This window comes from Amblyomma maculatum, chromosome 3 (genome assembly GCF_055883805.1).
Source record: "Amblyomma maculatum isolate TAMU_Amacu chromosome 3, ASM5588380v1, whole genome shotgun sequence".
Classification (NCBI taxonomy): domain Eukaryota; kingdom Metazoa; phylum Arthropoda; class Arachnida; order Ixodida; family Ixodidae; genus Amblyomma; species Amblyomma maculatum.
Genome location: NC_139346.1, coordinates 75,588,932 through 75,609,117, shown reverse-complemented (window position 1 = coordinate 75,609,117; position 20,186 = coordinate 75,588,932). Strand labels below are relative to the sequence as shown.

General features: G+C 43.0%; 1 long non-coding RNA gene across 1 annotated transcript; it reads left to right on the top strand.

Annotated features, from left to right (window-relative positions):
- The first annotated feature begins 188 nt into the window (after positions 1–188).
- On the top strand, positions 189–15,991 carry LOC146195006 (uncharacterized). The gene is made up of 4 exons (XR_014705518.1): positions 189–304; positions 5,401–5,500; positions 13,394–13,428; positions 15,754–15,991. It is a non-coding gene; the product is annotated as an uncharacterized LOC146195006 (long non-coding RNA).
- The last annotated feature ends 4,195 nt before the right edge of the window (positions 15,992–20,186 follow it).

Genomic DNA, 20,186 nt, shown 5'->3' with positions numbered 1-20,186 from the left:
GACATCTGACAAATAGGTACTTTTGCTCTCGCTTGTCCCAGATAACGATAATTATGAGTCGTCTATTATTTTTATACTGCATCTTGAATAAAAGCTGCCAGATTGAACCAATATTTTGGTAGCGTGGCGTACTGAATTTAATATAAGTGAGTAGAGCGGTTCGAGAGTGATTTAAGCAGTCGCGTGCGGTCTTGTCAGGAAGCGCAGAATATTCTTCTGACATTACACGCCCGTATAATCATGAACCATTTCACTGTGCTTGAAAAGAATTCCCAGCTTGCTCGCAATCGTACTGCAAAGCTATGTAAGTAACTAATATTAAGCAACTAATTATAAGGCTGGAATGTCTTTGTTGGAAAACGTTTGAATCTGCACTCACATCACATGAGGAGAAAAGCGCTTCGCGATTTTAGTTGTGCGCTAATGCCACAGAGTTCTGGAATGTTTGCTTAGAAACAAGGCAGAAAGTATTGTTTCTTGTTTGTTTATTTTAGGTGACGGAGCAGCGCATTTGTAGAGTTAGATGTCATTTCAAAATTAAAGATGAAGCAAGCTGCGCTGGGGCACAGCCGATCAAGAATGAACGAGTTCTCAAAGTGCAGAAATAATAATCTGGTTAAAGCGGAGAAACTGTGCACCTTCCAAGCTCTAAAGACGCAGTTAAAGGACAAAAATAGAGAGTCCTTATGCCGTCCTCTCTGGCTAAACATTATATTGAATGTTGTCATGAAAAAGCCCAAAGACGCGTTGCTTTTTTCTCTGCACAGCTTCACCACGATAATTAAACTTTTTTCTCTTTTTCAACAAGGTTATAATAGTCAAATTTACTGTGATATGTGAGAAAAGAAGTAGCAGTGCATTCAGCGCAGTTTTATGTAGCTATTGAAGCGAAGTGATGCGTGCAGATGTTTTTATAATGGGCAAGGACTGTACAGTGAAAAATGTGCACTCCTTGCTCGTGAGAGATATTTCTTGCGATGAGATACCAGCCGTAAGGGCGCACTACAGCACTGCTATAGAATGCCTTACTGTCATACGCCTCGTTTTGCTGAATTTTGGGATTATGTTTTCGCTATTCTGCCCACGAAATCTGAGCTACCATTAAAGCTAGTGAATACTCACTAATTTCTGGTAGTTGCATTTATGTACCTAATAATCTACGGAGAATATTGCGTATTTTCTGTTCAGGTGAGGCCTTCGCGAATAGGCAACTGGCGCTCCCGAGGAATAACTTGCACCGCAAGGTGTGCCCGCATCAATAAAAATACCATTGTATTTCACTGACTCATATCGTACACTGTTCGTGTTCATTTAAGTCCATACAAGGTTTTATTCTTTGCTCTCTATTTATCGTCTCATAGACCGTATGCAGACCGGTAGTAGACGACAATTTACCATCTCAGTTGATCATAACAAACAGCGTAATGCTCCTCTATAGTTTGTTATCTCGAAATGCGACACCTTGTGCGAAACACCTAATTCTTGGACCACCCAATAGCATTCCCATTTCGTGGGTGGTTGACTGCTGAAATTTTTTGGTCCTTAAGCCCTGCAACAGGGACCCATTTTACTCCACCGTAAATATATGGTAACAGGTTTAAAAAAGTCCATTCACAGGGTAAGAGTTGCTTAACGGCCCTCAATTTTGAAAATGTGATGGAACACGATATGAAAGAAAGGAGGAGAGAGCACGAAAAGTCTTGGCGTTAAATTAAATTGCGTCAAAGCGTATTGGCAGGCTTGTTGGTGAAACACCTTGGAAATAACACTACAAACACAGACAAACACAACTGACAAGATGAGAGACGAACACAGGACTGACTAGCAACTAACGATTCTTTTTCTTGTTCCACACTGAAAAGAATAAGAAACGCTCGCATAAAAAGAAAGAAAAATAGGAGAGAAAGAACGCAAAGAAAGGAAGAAAGAGAAAAGTTTCCTTTTCTGTTTTTCTGTTTTTTTTTTCTGTTTGTGAAGAAAGAAGGCAAAGAAGAAAAAGAAATTAAAATAAAATTCTGAAGCACCAACAAGCACACGGTAAAATCAGTAGCCTCTGTTCTCTGGGTTAACAGTCCGTCAAAAGCGGCTATTTTTGTGGTAGTCGTAGTCTGTCCTTGACGAGAGAAGCTTAAAAACCTCGATAAAAGTCGGGCTGTAACAGAATGCACTCTAGCTTTCCACAACAGATAAAACGATTGCTTTTTGTTGAGTTTTTCCTGTTTGTGTTTCTGGGTTTCATCGTGTTTGCGGCCAAGTTGACAATGAAGAAGAGCGTGACAAGCGCAGCAAGACACGATAGTATATAGAGCCAACTGGGAGGTGCAAATATTTGTATGGCGGTGATTGCCTATTAAGGCAAAAGCCTATAAAAGTCTAATGAGTGTGGACAGGATTTGTGTGTCCGTGGAGGGTATCGCACCATCGTCATCGAGAAATGAATTGATGAGTAAAAAATGGATTGTATCCAGTATAGGGTACAAGCATGTGTCTGCGTGCAAACCTTCGTTGATGTGGAGTAATTATTTATTAATACCAGCCAGACAAGTAAATTCGACGCCAAAATAGCCAAGCAAGTCGATTTAGTGTAGAACTGTCAAAACAGCTACGGGCGTGAAATTACTGCAGAATACGTTGAAATTCTGCAAAAACCCTTATAAACCTTTCTTATCAGGCCTCATCATTGCGTTACAACATCAAAAACAATCATGAAAGAGTTAAAGGTGAAAAGTTATAAAAGAGAAAAAAGTGCAAAGGTTAAACATAAGCAAACAACCAAAATGAAAAAGAAGAAAGAGTAAACAAGAAAAAAGATAGAGAAAGAACGGACAAATAACAGAAAAAAAAGAAACAAATAAAAAAGCGACAAATCAGTGCCGAGTCAGAGGAAAGGCTTTCGTATCACGGCACTTAACAAAAAAAAAGAGATGAGAAGTACGTAAGTATCGATCAGGCGTTGTTTTGCCCCTGAGCGTATGGCTAGCTTGTGCCGAGCTGTCAGTGAGAGGGACAAGAGGGCCAAGTATGCAACGAGGCTTCGGCAGCGCCTCGTTCCTTGTGGTAAAGGTGTTTATAGCATTCCTCTGCCCCCGGTGGACAGTACGTAGGACAGACTTCGCACTTCATTATTGAAACACTGGAAGCATATTGCTATAAATCGTCAAAAACAGTGTCTAGACAGCTTTGTATTCATCGCCTGGACAGTGCATGTTTGGGTGTGTCTCGAGAGCCAGCAGAAGCGGAGAGTGCTCTCATGAACAAAGACGTCACATAAGGAGTTCTGGACAGTTTGAGAAGACAGCAGGCCAAGTTTGCATGAAGATTTGTTCGCTGCCTTATAACGTGGTAAAAGCGACTTTTTTTTCCTTCTTATATTCATCGCAAACTTTGTGAAGTGAATTAGTATAAGCACAGTCGTGTCTCTTAAGCTGCAGCGGCAACGGTCCATCGACGATTGATTAGTGGCGCTTGAAGGGTCTGAAAAAAACAAACACAAATTGACTGAGGGAAAGCTAGAGGAAGCCAGTTGCTATTGTTGGGTCCGAAACTAAAGTTGAAGTGAGACTTTTACTAGCAAGTGCATTAGCAGTTTTGTTGCGACCGCCGCCAGCAGTGACATCCACTCAACCCTTCCCAGCCGACATAACAAGCAGAGTAAAATGTGATTTAGTTGTGGCGACATAATCACGTAAAGAATATCCTGGGCAGTTAGCAATGAAATTCGCCGATCGATCGTGACAGTGTGCGCCATTAAGTGGCTGTATGAGACCCATCACTGATTGGATGAGAGGGGCGTGTGATGTCATGAGCAGTCAACAGGCCGAATTGTCAGGAGCTAAGGCCGTTGACAGGTGCGCTGCTCACATGATATGGCCCAGCGTGATTGAGGCTGGACAGCAGTTGACATCATTATTCGCAACTGTGCTTGGTTGTGGGCAAACGCGTCTATACAGCTGTGCATATCAGGTTATAATGGAGCTGCAATACATGCCCCGTGTGTCTACCATAGTGGAAAATCCCTGCAAGCGGAAAGGGCACCCACGAAAATATATCGGCGGCTGCAGATGATCAGAATATGCGACGAGCAGTAGTGATACAGGTGGAGAAGCAACCCAGCCGTCAAAATCGCAACTTAATGTTAATGTGTTAAAACCACTTAATGCAATAAGTGCGCCCGGAATTTCGATTTTTGACCTTAACAATGAAGCCAGTTCTATCACGCCGTGCCTGAAACCGTGCAAGGAATTGCTGCAACTTAGGGAGGTTTATAATGTGAGGTACGTGAGTTAATAGGGTTAACACTGGCGTAGCCCAGCTGAATTTGCAATTAATTGTCTTACGTATTCTCAGCTTTCAATACTAAGCATCTTTATAGCAGCGCCTACTGACATCTTCTGCATTCAAGCGTAAAGATAAGAAGTACCTTTATATCCCTGCTGCAACTTTGCGGTTACCTTTCTACAATCAGGCTCTGTAATACTGCTATTGGCGCAACGTTTATTACTCCTGCTAGTTAGGCACGATTCAACCGGTACGCGTTGAGCAGAGAACTCATGCGGCAATCGTCCATGTGCAAAAATTCTCTGATGCGGGACAGAAACGTGCAACCAATCAGGAGCTACCCGATATCTTTATCGGAAGTCCTTTCGAAAGGTCCACTAGCCCATTGAAGGCCCACCATCTGAACCCATAAATATCTTAGTAAATTAGGCTGAAGTTAGAGCATGGCTGCGTTCGAAGCGGTGAATTGCGAGGAAGACAAAAAGTGAGAGCAGGCACAGAAGTAGATTCGGACTCTAGGTTACAAAACTCAGTAGCAACGGATGAAATTGAATACATTAGAAAAAGGGTAAGCGCCGAAAGCGACTTGAGTTCAACAAAAATCGGAAAAGAAAATGCAAATGAAAAGCTGCAACACCGCCGAAACTGCATGCCCATAAGACAGCGGAATGGACTTGCATAAAGTAACTGAAGCCTGATTAGCACGAGCACTTCATGAGGTAGCAGTTTTCACATGACGTAAAAATAAACTGCAGTCATACCCTTGCTCCAGTATTGTTCAGAAGTGAGCGTCGTGGTTGAAGAAAACAGCGGTTCAAACTGTCCAAGGGCATGTGAGTCAGAAGTTCCAACGGTGAAGGTTTTAGATGCAGTTGCTTGCAGCGTGGCGTCAGTCACCTTTCGAGGCAGAACCAATGTCCGACCTAAGTCAGGATCTGTACGCTGCCAGCTTAGTAGCAATATAGGCCGATGATTTGTGCTGCCTACGTTCAGGGCTTGAGTTTATTTATGGCAAAAGCCATCACTAACGAACAAAGCTTCTGCCGCCGGTGCGACTAAAATTGCATAGTGCATATCATTGTTTCCCACTGAAAACTTCCCCTGCGCTTCGCTTACCTGCAGAGAGCCCGGGGGATTTCCTGTTTTCCCAGCTGCCGACACGCAAGGTTAGACAATCTCACCACGAAGGAAGCAGGAAGATGGAACTCTGCTGTGGCAAAACGTGAGTTTTAGCGCGGCGCTGCGTGAACACCTTGCTTGGAAAGCGTAACCTTTGCAGTCCGCGGGCCACGATTTCGTGTCTGTAACACCGCCAAGCGGTATTTACATATCCAGAGCACTCCCACGGTTTTAATCTGGGTTGTTCTTTTCTCAACCTGCCTGTGACCCGAAACGAGAGAAGTTGTGTGGTTTCCAGCAGCGACGCGGAACATGTTTTTACTGGCGAACCCCGGAAGAAACTTCAGCGACTCTGACGAGACAGGTTTTGTTCATACTTTCCCAGAAAAGTAAACTGAAGCGAACGCGATCCACTGTGTGCCTCTTGGAAAGGGGGAACTTTTGCGTGTGTTGGAAAGGAAACTTGGGAAGCAAACGCGAGGCAGAATGTGAGGGAGGCGATGTACCCCGTTTGCCACATGTACTCTCGGACGCATATAGCGTACCAATGTTTTTGTCTGTCACACCTTTAAGTAATCTCTTTTCATAAGACTTCTATGTTTCCTTTCCTTTTCTCCGCGGTAATATGTGGAGCCTATCCCGTGTGTCTTTCTCCTATTTTAAGCACCAATTCTCAAGCACCTCGCATGTTATAGCAAGCCGCTGACAGAAAAAAAATCAATTTCTTCCTAGTTACGTTCAGTGCAACATGCGCTCGACAACTTACAAGTGAAACGGTCGGGAATAAACGGAGTTGTTTTTCTGCAAGCTGCATAGAACATTCCGGCCGACGAGCTGCATGTAACCTCCTTGCAATGTTTCTTGACTCCAAAGCAGCCTGCTTCGAGAGATGTAGCTCACTCTTCAGCTTATTTGACATTTGCGTTCGCAACGATGTCAGGGGCCAAGCTTTTTCACTTCCTTCGGGGCTGAAATGAGGGCTTAGGCATCTAAATGCGGCAGCTGGCAACAACACCAGCGGAGAACGGATGATTCCTGGAAATATTAGAGGAGACCTAACAATAACCCCTGCCCTCGCAAACAGAAAAAAAAAAAATTCAAGTTTACAGAAATGGGGAGAATATTCAAATGCAAAAAAAACATTATGACAAGGTTGTTAACGCCTCTGTATACTGCTCATGCCAAGAGAGCTGAAGGGCGAAACTCTAAGATTTCGTGGCTACATAAGCGTTAGAAGATACAAGCCGATGGCTTGGAAAGTTTTGTTAATAAAAATATAACACTAAATCTGTATAAAAGCTTTCTAAGTAAAATAAAAATAAATCTAAACTCTATTTTGGATAACGTTTTACAGGCTTTTTTTTTCTACTTTTCAACGTATGAAACAGTATTCTGACTACTAGACTATGTTGTTAAATAAAAATATTAGTGTAACGAGAGATTCTTCGGCAGTGAACGTTTCTTCCGCTGACGAGTGCAGTAATCAGAGTCAATATACACGATGCTCCGCTGGTTTGCTTTAAGGCTTGGTTTGTTTTAAGACGAAGTTTACTTTAGACAGACCAGCACGGGGTTTCTTGCTACAGAGAATACCTTAACCTTGGAAGGGTGAGAAAAACGTTTTCCTTCTAAGCTTTATAAGAATTGGAACGCTTATAGATTTAAAAAATCTGAACATTCGACAGAGTAATTAAGTTAAAAACATCTGTGTATATAAAATTGTACACTAGCATAGCTATCTTCTAGCCATGGCCGTGGCAAGGTCGGCTGCATGAACGCCAGACGCAGCGCTCCTTACTTTCATTGATGTTCGTCTTCGGCCCCTTTTGGGGAAAACATTCCCCACTTGCATAAGCGGTCGTGTTCACGAAAACTATTTTTTCGAAGCTGGAAGCTGTGTCCGCTGATTCTTCGGACGCTCGCTTCATGATGCTGTCATCACAAGTAACGCTACGCTGCACTTCAGGCGATCGAGCGAAGCCTGCTGGTACCTTCAGCGAACTGTACAGCGCCAAAACAATATTAAGGAAAATCACGAGGGACTTTTGCAACTAAAGTAGTGAAAGGGGAAAGCCTGAATGCTGCATTCCGCTACGCGACTGTTGCGCATGTAGCGATGAATGCTGCTACGAGTAAAGTGAGCGACTAGTGCTTCACATTCTGCGAGTGCATTGAGCTGTCAAGTGGTGACGAGTTTCGAGAATGTTCAAATCATTGTCTACACAAAATCTAGAAACGTGTAAGTAGAGATTAGTGGTTTTTAAGGCAATAAATAATTGGTCAATAATTAGTAATTGATTATTGGTAATTGATAATTACAGATTAGATCACTAGTTATTGAATAGTTAGTAATTTATTATTACTCAATAATAATGGGTTCTTAGCTTATTGTTCAGGTAATAAACAAATTATTTTGTAAATAATTAGTCATTACTAAATTGATTAGACAAAAATTAGTACTGGATCTTTGATTGGCTAATGACTATATAAAGTACGCAATCGCGCATACAGTGGTGGTGCCCTGTGTTTGGTCGCGACCTCTATGACGTCATCCCACCTCTGCCAATCAGAGCCGCCGCAAAAGCGTGGCACTTTTTCTGACGACAACGATGAACCATTAAAGGCTTTTAGAGAAATTATCATCCCACCACAGTATTCTACACGGACAAGGGTCATCGAGGAACCACGAGCACGTTCCCGCTCAGCCGGATATTAACTGGCGTGTAGCTCTAGCGACTCTCGGTTCATGATCATAACGTGCTCGCGGTATATGACATATAGACTCCATGGCAATACCAACTTCCATAGCCGAACATTTCCCATGACTCTGCGACTTGGCAAGTGTCGCTAAGTTTTTCATTCGCGGAATCACTCCGACGGAATCCAGCCTTGATTACGCACATAAGGGGGGGGGGGGGAGGTTGCAGCCTATAAGAGCCTGTGCCATGGCGTTCATCGCACATGATGGTGCTAAAGACTAGGCACAGGTTAAATCATAGAGGGCGACATTCATTGGGTATTGCGAACCCACCTCCGAAGTCATCTTTTTTGAAGCACTACGTGACAGTTTTGTTTCTGCGGCAACTATCTTTCCTCGTCATACCTGCCGCCGTGACTCAGTGGTTGCGCAGTTCAATTCTTTAGCGCAAGCCACAGAATCGAGTCTCGGTAGCGACGTCTAAATTTCTATGGAGCCGAAGGGATAAAATGTCCATACACTCGGCGACGTCACTGCGCGTTAGATAGCTCTAAGTGACCGAATTAAAGCCGTGTCCCCCTACTGAGCTAGGCAAAGGTAATTAATAATAACTAGTTACTTTCCACTAGCCACGGTTATTCACGATAGGCGACTGTTAGAGCTATTAAGCACTACCCTCTGTCCTTTCCTTTTTTCATAATCCTTCTTTTATGAATGTTGTGTCTATAAAAGAAGTTTCTGTATTGGCTTTATAAAATCTACATTCTATCAAGCTTTCTTCTGGTTCTTTTAAACAAGCTTTTAACCTTTTTCTGCCTTTAAGCAATCCTTATGGGCAGAGACTGTTGTTAGTTTGCGCAATTAAAAAAGAAATAAAAACAATCTTGCCCAGCTTGCACCCCCAAAAGCACAACGAAGGTAATGTAAAAGAAAAAGTGGACGAAAAAGAAAATTTTGCATTGCAGAAAAGAAATAAAGACGACAACAAAACCTGAAGAAAAAACGAAAAAAGGAGGGAAGGGGGGGGGGGGGGGAGTATACTTCAATGTTATGATCATGTTTGAAAGGAGCAAAAAAAAATGTTCTTTTAATTATGCTATTATATCTTTACCGTCTCTCTGTTTTCATATATAGATTGCCTTCCCATCTGTTTATTTTATGGTTGCTTAATTATTTGCACTTTGTATTTTATGGAAAAAGATGGATTGTGGTTGATTTAGTAGAATAACTATATTTGGATGCATTTTGGCTGTTCCTGAGTGGAGGTAGAGGTAATGTTTCAGTTCTACACTCAGCGTTTAATTATTCTCCTATGGACCCTTGTCATTGTCGTGTAATTGCATGACAAGGGGGGTCTCAATCGTCAGACATTACTCAATGCTGTTTTGGACATTAAAGCCCCAATTGCGCAAAAAAAGATGAGATTTTTTTATATTTTACTTACATATTGCTACTTTACTGACCAAGAAACATGACTGTCTCGGGGGTTATGAAATATATTCATCCGCCCTGTAGTTCCAGGTGGTGTTTGGTGTTTGGACCTGAGGGGAGCGAGATTATACCGAGTAGTGCTTAGATTATCTACTTTAGGAAGCAGAATAATTTGTTTATTCGATCTTAGGGTAAAATATTGTAGCGCTCAACAAGGCGGAAGCAAGTGAAGCCAGTAAACTAACTTTCCTGTTTGCTTTTTTTTTATATACTCAACCCATGGGGAGCGTTAATAAAGTACCTTGCACAGCAGAATACTGCAAGGGCTAAAAAATGGCAGTACTCATCTACAGCGGGGCTTGCAATACAACGAGAAGTGGAGCTTTCGAACCTGAGTATTTGTATTGTATTTGTGGGGTCGCCTTCGTCTACGCGTTTAGAGGGCTGCGGGTTTGGAGAACGTTGTACTTGAATTCTGCACAATCGATGGCTAACACTTCGGCAAATTACAGCTTGCTCTTTTCTGCATGAAGCAGCATCTATCACAATACAACCTCAGTTCTACGCATTGTAGATTCCAATCAATGTTTGCAGCCTTTCTCGGCCGCTGTCCACTTCCCTCAAAAAGAAGGTATGCATGTGGCAAGAGATGAAACCTGCTCAGGTTCAAATAAAGTTCCCGAAGTGAAACTATTGCCGCAGCACTGCGCATCTGTTCCCCCTTGCGTCGTTTAAAACTTGTGACACGTTAGAGGCGCGTATGCAACGCTATGCAACACAGTCCCATATCCGTGAAGCTTCCATGCTGTAAATGAGGTCGAAAAGTAATCGACAAATGTTTCGGAGCTCCTCTCGTTCGCTGCAGCACTGAATAAAGATGGCTTGTAAGAAGCCGCTAGACGATGAAAAATGCACTCAAATAGAAGCAGACAAGAACATGGCGCTGTTACGATCATCGCGCTTTGTCTCTGGCATCTGTGTATGTTTGTTTCTTTATCTTTGCATTCTCTTTATAAGCTGGCGCAATTAAAACAGGTAAATAAACATGTGGGGCCCTTGACCGTAATTTGTTATGCTTGTAAACGGATGCGCTTATGGCGCCTCGCAGTGATCTCGATGCTTTTCTCACTGCAAGCGTCAACATTAACTTATTTATTTACTTATTCATTTATTTATGTATTTATGTATTTTTCTTTCAGTTCCCTCTTTTCAGTCAAAGTAGGAATACATAGATCATTCTTGAAGAATTTCCTAGTTGCATTTTAACAAAGGCAAGGAAACATAACATGTGATTAACCGTCATATGTTCTGGTGGCCAGCGACAAGCGAAGGTCCTTTATGAAGGTTGCTTCTTGTATGGTTCTGGCTGTGTATCTTCATGTTGTGTACGTTGATCTTTCCGCTCGTCGCCGGTCACCTCATAGAGGAAAATAAAAAAAGATACCAGCAAGCACCGCTGCATCGGCCGGCACGGAGATTAGTTGATGCGATGAATTTAACGGGGAGAGGGGATAATTGGGCGGCACTCTTGGTGACCAGGGGAATGGGATTAGGAGAAGAATTTGGATCGGGTAGGGTAGGGTAGGGGGGGGGGGGGGGGCGGATGGGATTCAGTGGGATGGGACGAGGTGGCCACCACGATGAGGACCACATAGACAGAACACACAGAAGGGCTTTCCTGGCTGCCCGCAGTTCGTACACCACAAAGGTAGTCCCGCCCGACAAATCCAAGCCAGGTGCAGGTTCAGCAGAGGTTTTCCAGCCCCTCACAGCCGTCTGAACGTCCCCCTCCTCGCCTCTTCTTTCCTTTACTTCTAGCTTCAAACAACTAACCCGCGGCACCCCTGAACAAGGAGCCGAGCTGGATCTGAAACGTCGGGTCTCTCTAAATAAAAAGTGATGATTGGAAATTATCAAACTTCCCTTGGCTACTAACCAAACAAGACAGGCAACACTGTCGAAATACGTAGCTTTCAAAGGTAGCTTGGCACCATCAAGCAAAATTTTAATAACAAGTGCGAGGTACACTCACGACTACACTCGTTAATTACATCGTTTTCTTTTTGATGCTTTGTGTCAATGTTTAATTGCAACCTTCATTTTTGCTGCTCGATCAAATGATTTCAAGCACCCATTTTCTTTAATGATTAGACCGTATTTTAGTGATAGCATTAAAACTAGTGCGAATGTACGTTTCGGCGTAATCTCAAATCATGGGCTTTGTTGCGCTGTCATTGTGATTATGTGTTTGGCTAATGTGCCTCTTATTTCTTAACCAGCATTTACGGACAATAAAACGAAATACATTACAGTGGCAAGCCAATTGGTAATCCTGAGTCAGGCTTCAGCTTTGCTTCGCACCAATTATGCCTGCTTATTCGGTCTCACTTCAGCTCTAAAATTCTTGATGTGTTGAACATTTTAAGAGATGGCGATATTGCATGCTTACTGCCTCTTCTGTAATCAGTGACACCATGACGAAGCTCCTTGGTATTCCTCTTTGTCTACCACATGTTTCCTTTCCTACTCAGCGCTCCCTGCCTGGGCGTCAAAATTGGAGAGGAGGGTAAGACACTTAAGCTGCTATTTTAAGGGTATTTATGACGCAACAGCGGTAACGGTTCCCATCCCCTGCTCCCCTTGACGGTACTAGTCCATGTACATGCCTTCAAAACTTGCCTAATTACTAAGTTGTTTATTTGCGCTTCTATAATTTCACACTTTTATGTACAGCAGAATGTCACTGTATTATGTCAACGACCGCACCCCATAAATATAAGCCTCCCGGGAAAGCATGGCCGAGGGGTAAAACCTCTGACTAGGGATGCAAGGTAGCTTGATATTTCAATTTGCATCTCCCCTCATCTCAACTGAGAAATCCGAGTTGGTAGCCCCTGCCAAATCGGAAATATCGGATGGGTGTGGGAAGACCGCATGGCGCTACAATCAATCAAGACCCGTCATGTCAGCTAATAGATACATCCTGCCATAGCAATGCCCGTGACGTTTTTGCACAACGCCAACGTCATCAATGCCGACACTAGATTTTCTTGACAACGCGCCTCTAACGCATTCACGTTAAGAAGGAAGTAGCGAGCAAATCTTTAGACTCTGCGCGTCCCCGTGTCTTCGCTTTGGTTGCTTTTTTTTCTTCTTTCATTCCTTCTTCGCGAAATGACGTTCCTTAATTACTTTTTTTCGTTGCTGAATTTTTTCACAGCTGTATTTGTAGTATAAAGTGCTCTCCTCTTTTATATCGTGATTTAGTGTTGAGAAATGAAGTGATCCAGATCAAAACTCTAATAACACCGATATTTTTTCAAATGGAAATAGTTTCATACAGGAGGAAAACGCAGTGCTCAAAACAAAATATGCCTGATATGCTCAGCCGATGTCGTAAGAAACTAATCCATTCAATACCGAAAATTACGCACGCTGTCCTCCGGATAACATGTCCAAGCATAAGGAAACGAGCAGACTTAAGGTGATTAGAACACTGCGCTGCCCAATTACCATCGGCTGGAATCCAAGAACACAAGTGATCAGCTTATTCTACAAGTGCCGAGCTTGCTTTCAAACAACGCGCGCAAATTTTAGCTCACTATTATCTGATTCACCTTCTGTTAACCGTGTCAACCACGAGCTGTTGCTCAGGCGCTCATGTTATGTTAACTTGTTTTTACTGATCTGCTAAACTCACTTTCTGCCATGCACTGCTAAATTTTTTATCTGAAATATATTGCCTTACAGCAAGGTATTATTATTTATTAGTTAGTTTCATTCTTAACAGCTCCTGAGTAAATTTGCATTTACTTCAGCAAACTAGCATATCGTTAATGGTTGCTTGCACTCCATTTTCGCTTACAGTTCGGAAAAATTCGCCACGCGGTGACCAAAAAAGAGTGAGTGACGTTTTGACTCTGCAAAACAATTTCCTATTGTGCGAAAGCTTCCAAATCACAACTGTCCACCGATATTTAAAAGTGAACACAAACGACATTTTCACAACATAAAAGTGTGTTTGATGGTAGCCCGTCAAGAGAGAGAGTAACTGAAATCAAAATGACTCTCAAAACCATGGTTTCTTTATTGAAACAGGAGGAAGGGCGGCGATTACTCAGAGTCAGAAATGACGAAGGAAGGGAAAAAGCCGGAGCTTCGAGTGCAGTATTTGACGCATTTGGACGGATTTTTGTAGCTCGTGTAATCATCAGCGAGTGAGCATGCATTTCGCAGGAACGCAATTGCTAATATAATATTCTTACAGCTCTGCAAATGAACACCAACCGCCAACATAGACTGTACGTTCCTTTGCCCCACGTTTTCCATAATTCGCAAACATATCTGTCGCGCGCATTTTTGTAAACCATATGTGGCTGCACCCCAGACGGCTGCACAACGTTTCGGCATGCAAATCGTGCTAAAATCACGAACATTTAAAAACTGTAAAAAGGATAGTACCTTCAAACTAGGTTTCAGCATCCGGCTCCTCACTGAACGCCTTCGCTAGGCCATTCATTACAAAAAATCTGGCTTTACGACAATTCTCGAGGACCCGTGCTAGACCATATCCGGTGTGACACCCAACTCCGCGATAAGCGCCAGGCGCATGCCTCATCCGCTACACACCCTTTGAAACGCTTGTAACAAGGAAAAAAAATTATTTCTGAGTAGCGCACGTTAAAAAAACACCAGAGGGTCAAACTTTTTTTCAGACCTGCATTAGAAGTGAATAAGACTGCGTGTTGGTTAGACATTGTAAATCAAATAGCGTGGGAACAAAGACGCGGCGATGACAAGACAGGACAAGACAGAAGCAAGAAACCTCGTTAAAAGTAATTTTAGTACTCAGCGATCATATTACCAGAAAATGCAGTCGAAGTTAAAATATTTTTGCAGTTGGGCCTTTAAGGAGATTCCGACTTTATCGATGAAAAATTACGAGCTACCAGTGTAGAAAGTAAATAAGTAAATAGAGTTTAAATTTAATCCTTTTGTCTAGATGCCGACAACGCGAGGATTTTAATTACACATGTCTCACAGGCTACATCAGGCTGCTGCCACCTTGGTGCTTACAAATGAAGTAGAAAATGGAATGTAAGTGTTTCTTAAGTGGCAGTCTCCCTCTTGCGGTTTCTTCCATATGGACAAGATGCAGTCATTTAACAGCATGTAAGCATTCATGCAGTGGGGTCATTTTCGCGCACACTCTGAGCACTAATTACCATTTTAGGGGTGTAAAAAGGGAGCAGCATGTTCTCTGGCGCTTTTTTCGACTACTTCTTGCTTGGACACGGTATACTCTCCAAACAAATGGGTAGATTTTCACCACTAAGTGTACGGAATGCTCTACTAGCGGTAACTGAGGTGCAATTTGCTCCTCAAGTCATATTTCGTGAAATGAGCAATTCCAGGAGGCTTTCAACTGCTGTACCGGGCGTTTTAAGGTTGGCAATTAGAAGGCAATGAAACATCGGCTAAAATCTTGGCAATTACTAAAGCTTCGGACGTTTGCAGTGAAAATCAATTTGCGTTGCTGACCATACTCTATTTCTGACAGCGAAAATCCGCCCCAGGGCTCCAAGAGGGTCTAACAAGCGAGTGTGCTACAGGAAATGCTACCCCCCTTTTTACTCCCTTATAGGCTTACTCGTGTTTAGTGTGGAATCACGAGTTAAACCGAAACGTTTTATCATGACGGCGTTAACGATCTCGTGCCAAATAACAGCGTCCATTATGAATAAACACTTGAGATTATGAAAATGCAGTCAACAAATCAGGGGACAGCATAGTTGAAGTCAAGTTCTGCATAAAGGTTCCGAGTTAGTTTTTTTTTAATTCAGCGAGACGCCTTAGTGACCACTCGGAATAGATGAAACTTAGAGGTAGAAAAGAAACTCATGAAGAATGTTCAACAACTCGTGCATATACCGCGCAGACTTTAATCTGGCTCTATCCGTTTCTAGTCGCGCCCTGTCGCATCGTCATTTACCTTCTACAGGTTTCTCTCCACAAATAAAACACACTGACGGCAGCATAGCTTACAAAGCTGCGTTTTCATTAGCAGGACGAACGTAGCCATTTTAGCCACTTTGCAGTGTGCTGCTCAATGCTATGCACTACACGCGTGCGATGTTGCCTCTATAGGGAAGAATTCGATGCGGTCGCTTGAACTGCACGTTTCATGACCGCTCTAGCGTGCACTCAAATTCCGCCCCTTTCAACAGGTCGTGCAAGCATACAGCGGTAAAAATACTGGGAACTCAGAAGCTTCATACATACGCCCCGTCATTGACGGTCGTTTGCTCGACCATGGTCCGAGAAGTTTGTTCTTGTCTCCAGGTATCTGAGCACATACACCGAAGCAGTGGACTTTATAGCAGGTGCTTTCAACTCAGGCCAACCTCCTCTCCTCCTCTTCGTTGCCATTTCCGACTGAATAAAACTCTGTAACGACGGGGAACATGCGGACTTACCTCCAGCCTCATTTATTAGTGTGCTCTTCCTCTCCAATCCCTCAATTCACATTTCCGCTTTTAAGCCAGCGACAATCCGCTGAAAGTTTTCAGTCTGCCCGCGCGGCTGCAATGGATTCTCGCGAACTAGGCCTGCGTAGGTGAGCATTAGGTACTTTTATGCATAACGAGGCGTAAGAAGCGAAAAGTATATACAAATCATAACAGAGCCATCACAACAGGCCCTAGTGAGCGAGAGAATAAAGATGGCAGTCGGGGTCGCTGCTAGGCTTAGTGCTTTGCGTTAATCAACTGCGGAGCGCGGATCGTTCGCGCTTTAATGGCCGGCAGATTTCGCTTAGCGGAGCCTTATTACTCAGGGGCTAAGCACGATCCTAATTAGCGACGCTGATTTCCTGCACCGAATGAATGGCTAAGGTTTTGCGAAAAGAAAGACAGTGCCGTACCATATCTTTTCCACCCGCCCAGCTAAAATGGGAATAAGCTGTCTCGGTGCTTTAATAATCAGAGCGGATTATTTGAAATGTTCAGCCAGTCGCTGTTGACATTTTCGTATTTTATTCGTCTTTTTATTGCTTACTTTTCTCTAAGACCAAGACTCAACCCTCTTTGCCCAAGCCACACTTCTGACTGACACTGCGAAAAACAATTTTTCGCTGCGACGCATACGTTCATCTTATGTAGCCAAAAAAAAGAAGAAAGAGTGTTTACATGGTTGAGATTTTACTCCTGAAGTCCTGGTCCTTGCCGGTTACATGAGTATTCTTAAAGAAGTGTGTGTTACAAAATTTCATGTGTATTTATTGGAAAGAAACGTATTGCCCTTATATGCGCGCCATAAATAACCACAAAGCGGGCATGAAGCAAATTGAACAAGAATTCAGTACTGTAGCCAACGTTTCGACAAGGGAACTTGCCTTCCTCTGGCCAAGTCTGAAGTTCGTCGACAAGTCCTGTTGTCATTTCGGCTAAAGTGATATGCGTTTTCCTCAGCCCTTGTTTTTTTACGTTCATTTTCAAGAATTATATTGTCTTGCCCGTTCTGTACCTTGTACCGTAAGATAAGATTTAGCACTAGGTATAAGAGGGCAGTTGTGGTCATAATAAACTTCCTATACACTGATGCATCAGTATTCTTCAGTTTAATAGCTTGTTACTGCTTTTTTGCACAGTAAATACAAAGCCAAAATACATTACAAAATTTGCTTTTGCTTGCATATATTTGCTTTGCACTACATACTCAGCAATCAAGAGAATACTCATCATGACGCAGTGCAAATATTTACTAGATTTTTCTTTACAAGAGCACTTATGTGGATTCCCCTAGAGGCAAGGAACAACAATTTCAGAGATATCGTTACTGAGTGCGCGGTAGACGTAGGCGGTAGGATAGTTAGAGAGGATACCGGCAAGCTGTCTAAGGAGACGAAAGATTTGATTAAGAAACGCCAGAGTATGAAAGCTTCCAATCCAACAGACCAAATCCAATTGGCCGAGATATCAAAGCTAATCAATAAGCGCAAGGTGGCCGATATAAGGAAGTATAACATGGAGAACATTGAGCATGCTGTAAAGAACGGGGGAAGCCGTAAAGCGGTAAAGAAGAAATTGGGCATAGGCAAAAACCAGATGTATGCGATAAGGGACAAGGCGGGCAACGTCATCACTAATATGGAAAAGATAGTCAAAGTAGCCGAGGAGGTCTATACAGATCTCTACAGTAGCCAAAGTAGTCAGGACCGTAATGAGATTGGCGGTAGGGAAAAACAGTCAGACGTTCCACCAGTGACGAAGGACGAGGTCAAGAAAGCACTAGAAACTATGAAAAGGGGGAAATCAGCTGGAGAGGATCAGATAACTACAGATTTGCTGAAGGACGGGGGGGATATCGTGCTAGAAAAACTGGCCACCCTGTATACGCAGTGCCTGGTGTCATCGATGGTACCTGAACCATGGAAGAATGCAAACATTATCCTCATTCACAAGAAAGGGGACTCTAAGGACCTTAAAAATTACAGACCAATCAGCTTACTGTCTGTTACGTATAAGGTATTTACTAAGGTAATCGCTAATAGAATCAGGACAACCTTAGACTGCAATGAAGCAAAGGATCAAGCAGGGTTTCGGAAACGGTACTCTACTATCGATCATATCCATACCATCAATCAGGTGATAGAAAAATGCTCGGAATATAACCAGCCCTTATACATAGCATTCATTGATTACGAAAAAGCATTTGACTCAGTTGAAACCTCGGCGGTGATGTAGGCATTGCGAAATCAGGGGGTAGACGAGCCGTATGTGAAAGTGCTGGAATATATATAGAGTGGCTGCACAGCAACCATAGTTCTGCATAAAGAAAGTAACAAAATTCCCATAAGAGAAAGGTGTTAGGCAAGGAGACACGATCTCCCCAATACTATTCACAGCTTGTTTAGAGGAAGTATTCAGAGACTTGGAATGGGAGCAGTTAGGGATAAGGGTAGATGGAGAATACCTCAGTAATCTGCGATTTGCTGATGACATTGCCTTGCTAAGCAACTTGGGGGATCAACTGCAAATAATGATTGATGACCTAGACAGGAAAAGTAGAAAGATAGGCTTGAAAATCAATATGCAGAAGACTAAGGTAATGTTAGTCTTAATGTTTACCTTAACTAAGGTAAATTTAGTTAAGGTAAAAGCCTCGGGAAGGAACAGCAGTTTACATTAGGTAACGAAATACTGGAAGTAGTAGGCGAATATGTCTACTTAGGACAGGTAGTAACCGCAGATCCGGGCCACGAAAAGGAAATAACAAGAAGAATACGATTGGGATGGAGCGCATTTGGCAAGCACTCGCAGATTATTATTAGCAGCTTACCGGTATCGCTCAAGAGGAAAGTATACAACAGTTGCATCTTGTCTGTACTCACCTATGGGGCTGAAACGTGGAGGCTAACCAAGAGAGTTCTGCTTAAGTTGAGGACAACCCAGAGGGCTATGGAACGAAAAATGGTAGGGGTAACATTAAGAGATAGAAAGCATGCAGAGTGGGTCAGAGAAATAACTCAAGTTACCGACATTCTAGTAGAAATTAAAAAGAAGAAATGGACATGGGCAGGACATGTAGTGCGAAGAGAGGATAACCGATGGTCGCTGAGGGTAGCAAATTGGATTCCAAGGGAAGGAAAGCGTAGCAGGGGGCGGCAGAAAGTTAGGTGGGCGGATGAGATTAAGAAGTTCGCAGAGGTCAAGTGGATGCAGCTAGCACAGGACCGGGTTAAGTGGAGAAATATGGGAGATGCCTTCGCCCTGCAGTGGGTATAGTTAGGCTGATGATGATGATGATGATGCTTTACCAGAGCACTTATGTGGATTCAGGGCCAGATCAGTGAGAGACACTCGGGATTTATTTCAAACGCTCTAACCTGTTTACAATTACACGTATATCTAAATAACGGCGTTCTGCTATTCTAGATTCGCCTAAAGACGGCCTTCGCTGTACCTATAGAACGTGCCTCTCCGTACATGTACAGTAACCGAAGACAGAGCTACTGGGACTCGCCCTCATTACTAGTACTTTGCGGACAAGTTCTGGTCACCAGGCCAGCAGTCTGAATTTGTTTATCATGAACAATCAGCTCATTTCTACATCCTTTGCAGTTTTGAAGGTCTGCACTGCTATTTCCTGGGCAACCATAAGTTTCCTTTTTTTCTTGTCGGCTTCTCTGTAACATATCTTCTCTTGAGACACTGTGGGCTCACTCGAGTCAGTCGAAGTTCTTAACTGTGCTACCACTTGAAAGAGTTCTTCAAATTTACAGAGACAATTTATAACTCTGTCAAGCGCTCTTTTGAGGGCCGCACGCTCACATGTAGTGCAGTCTTTATAAAGAGCTTAGAGACCAGCGGTGTGTCCTTGGGCACCGTGTATTTGGACTCCACGTAGTATTCGCGGCAGTCATGCTTGGAAAGAGGAAGGCCCAGAGTTCCTCTTGCATTAATGATGTCTATAGCGCTGAGAAAGCACACAGAGCTATACAGGCTGGCCCGTATAAGCTAATTCCTATCGGGTGTTTTGGTTTGATAAAGACTTTAACAGTGTTAAAAATGTATGGTGACTCGCACTCTGTTTGACTTCTTGTGTTGTAGTCTAGCCACAATATTGTAATATATATTCCTAACCCAGTCGCACTTACGCT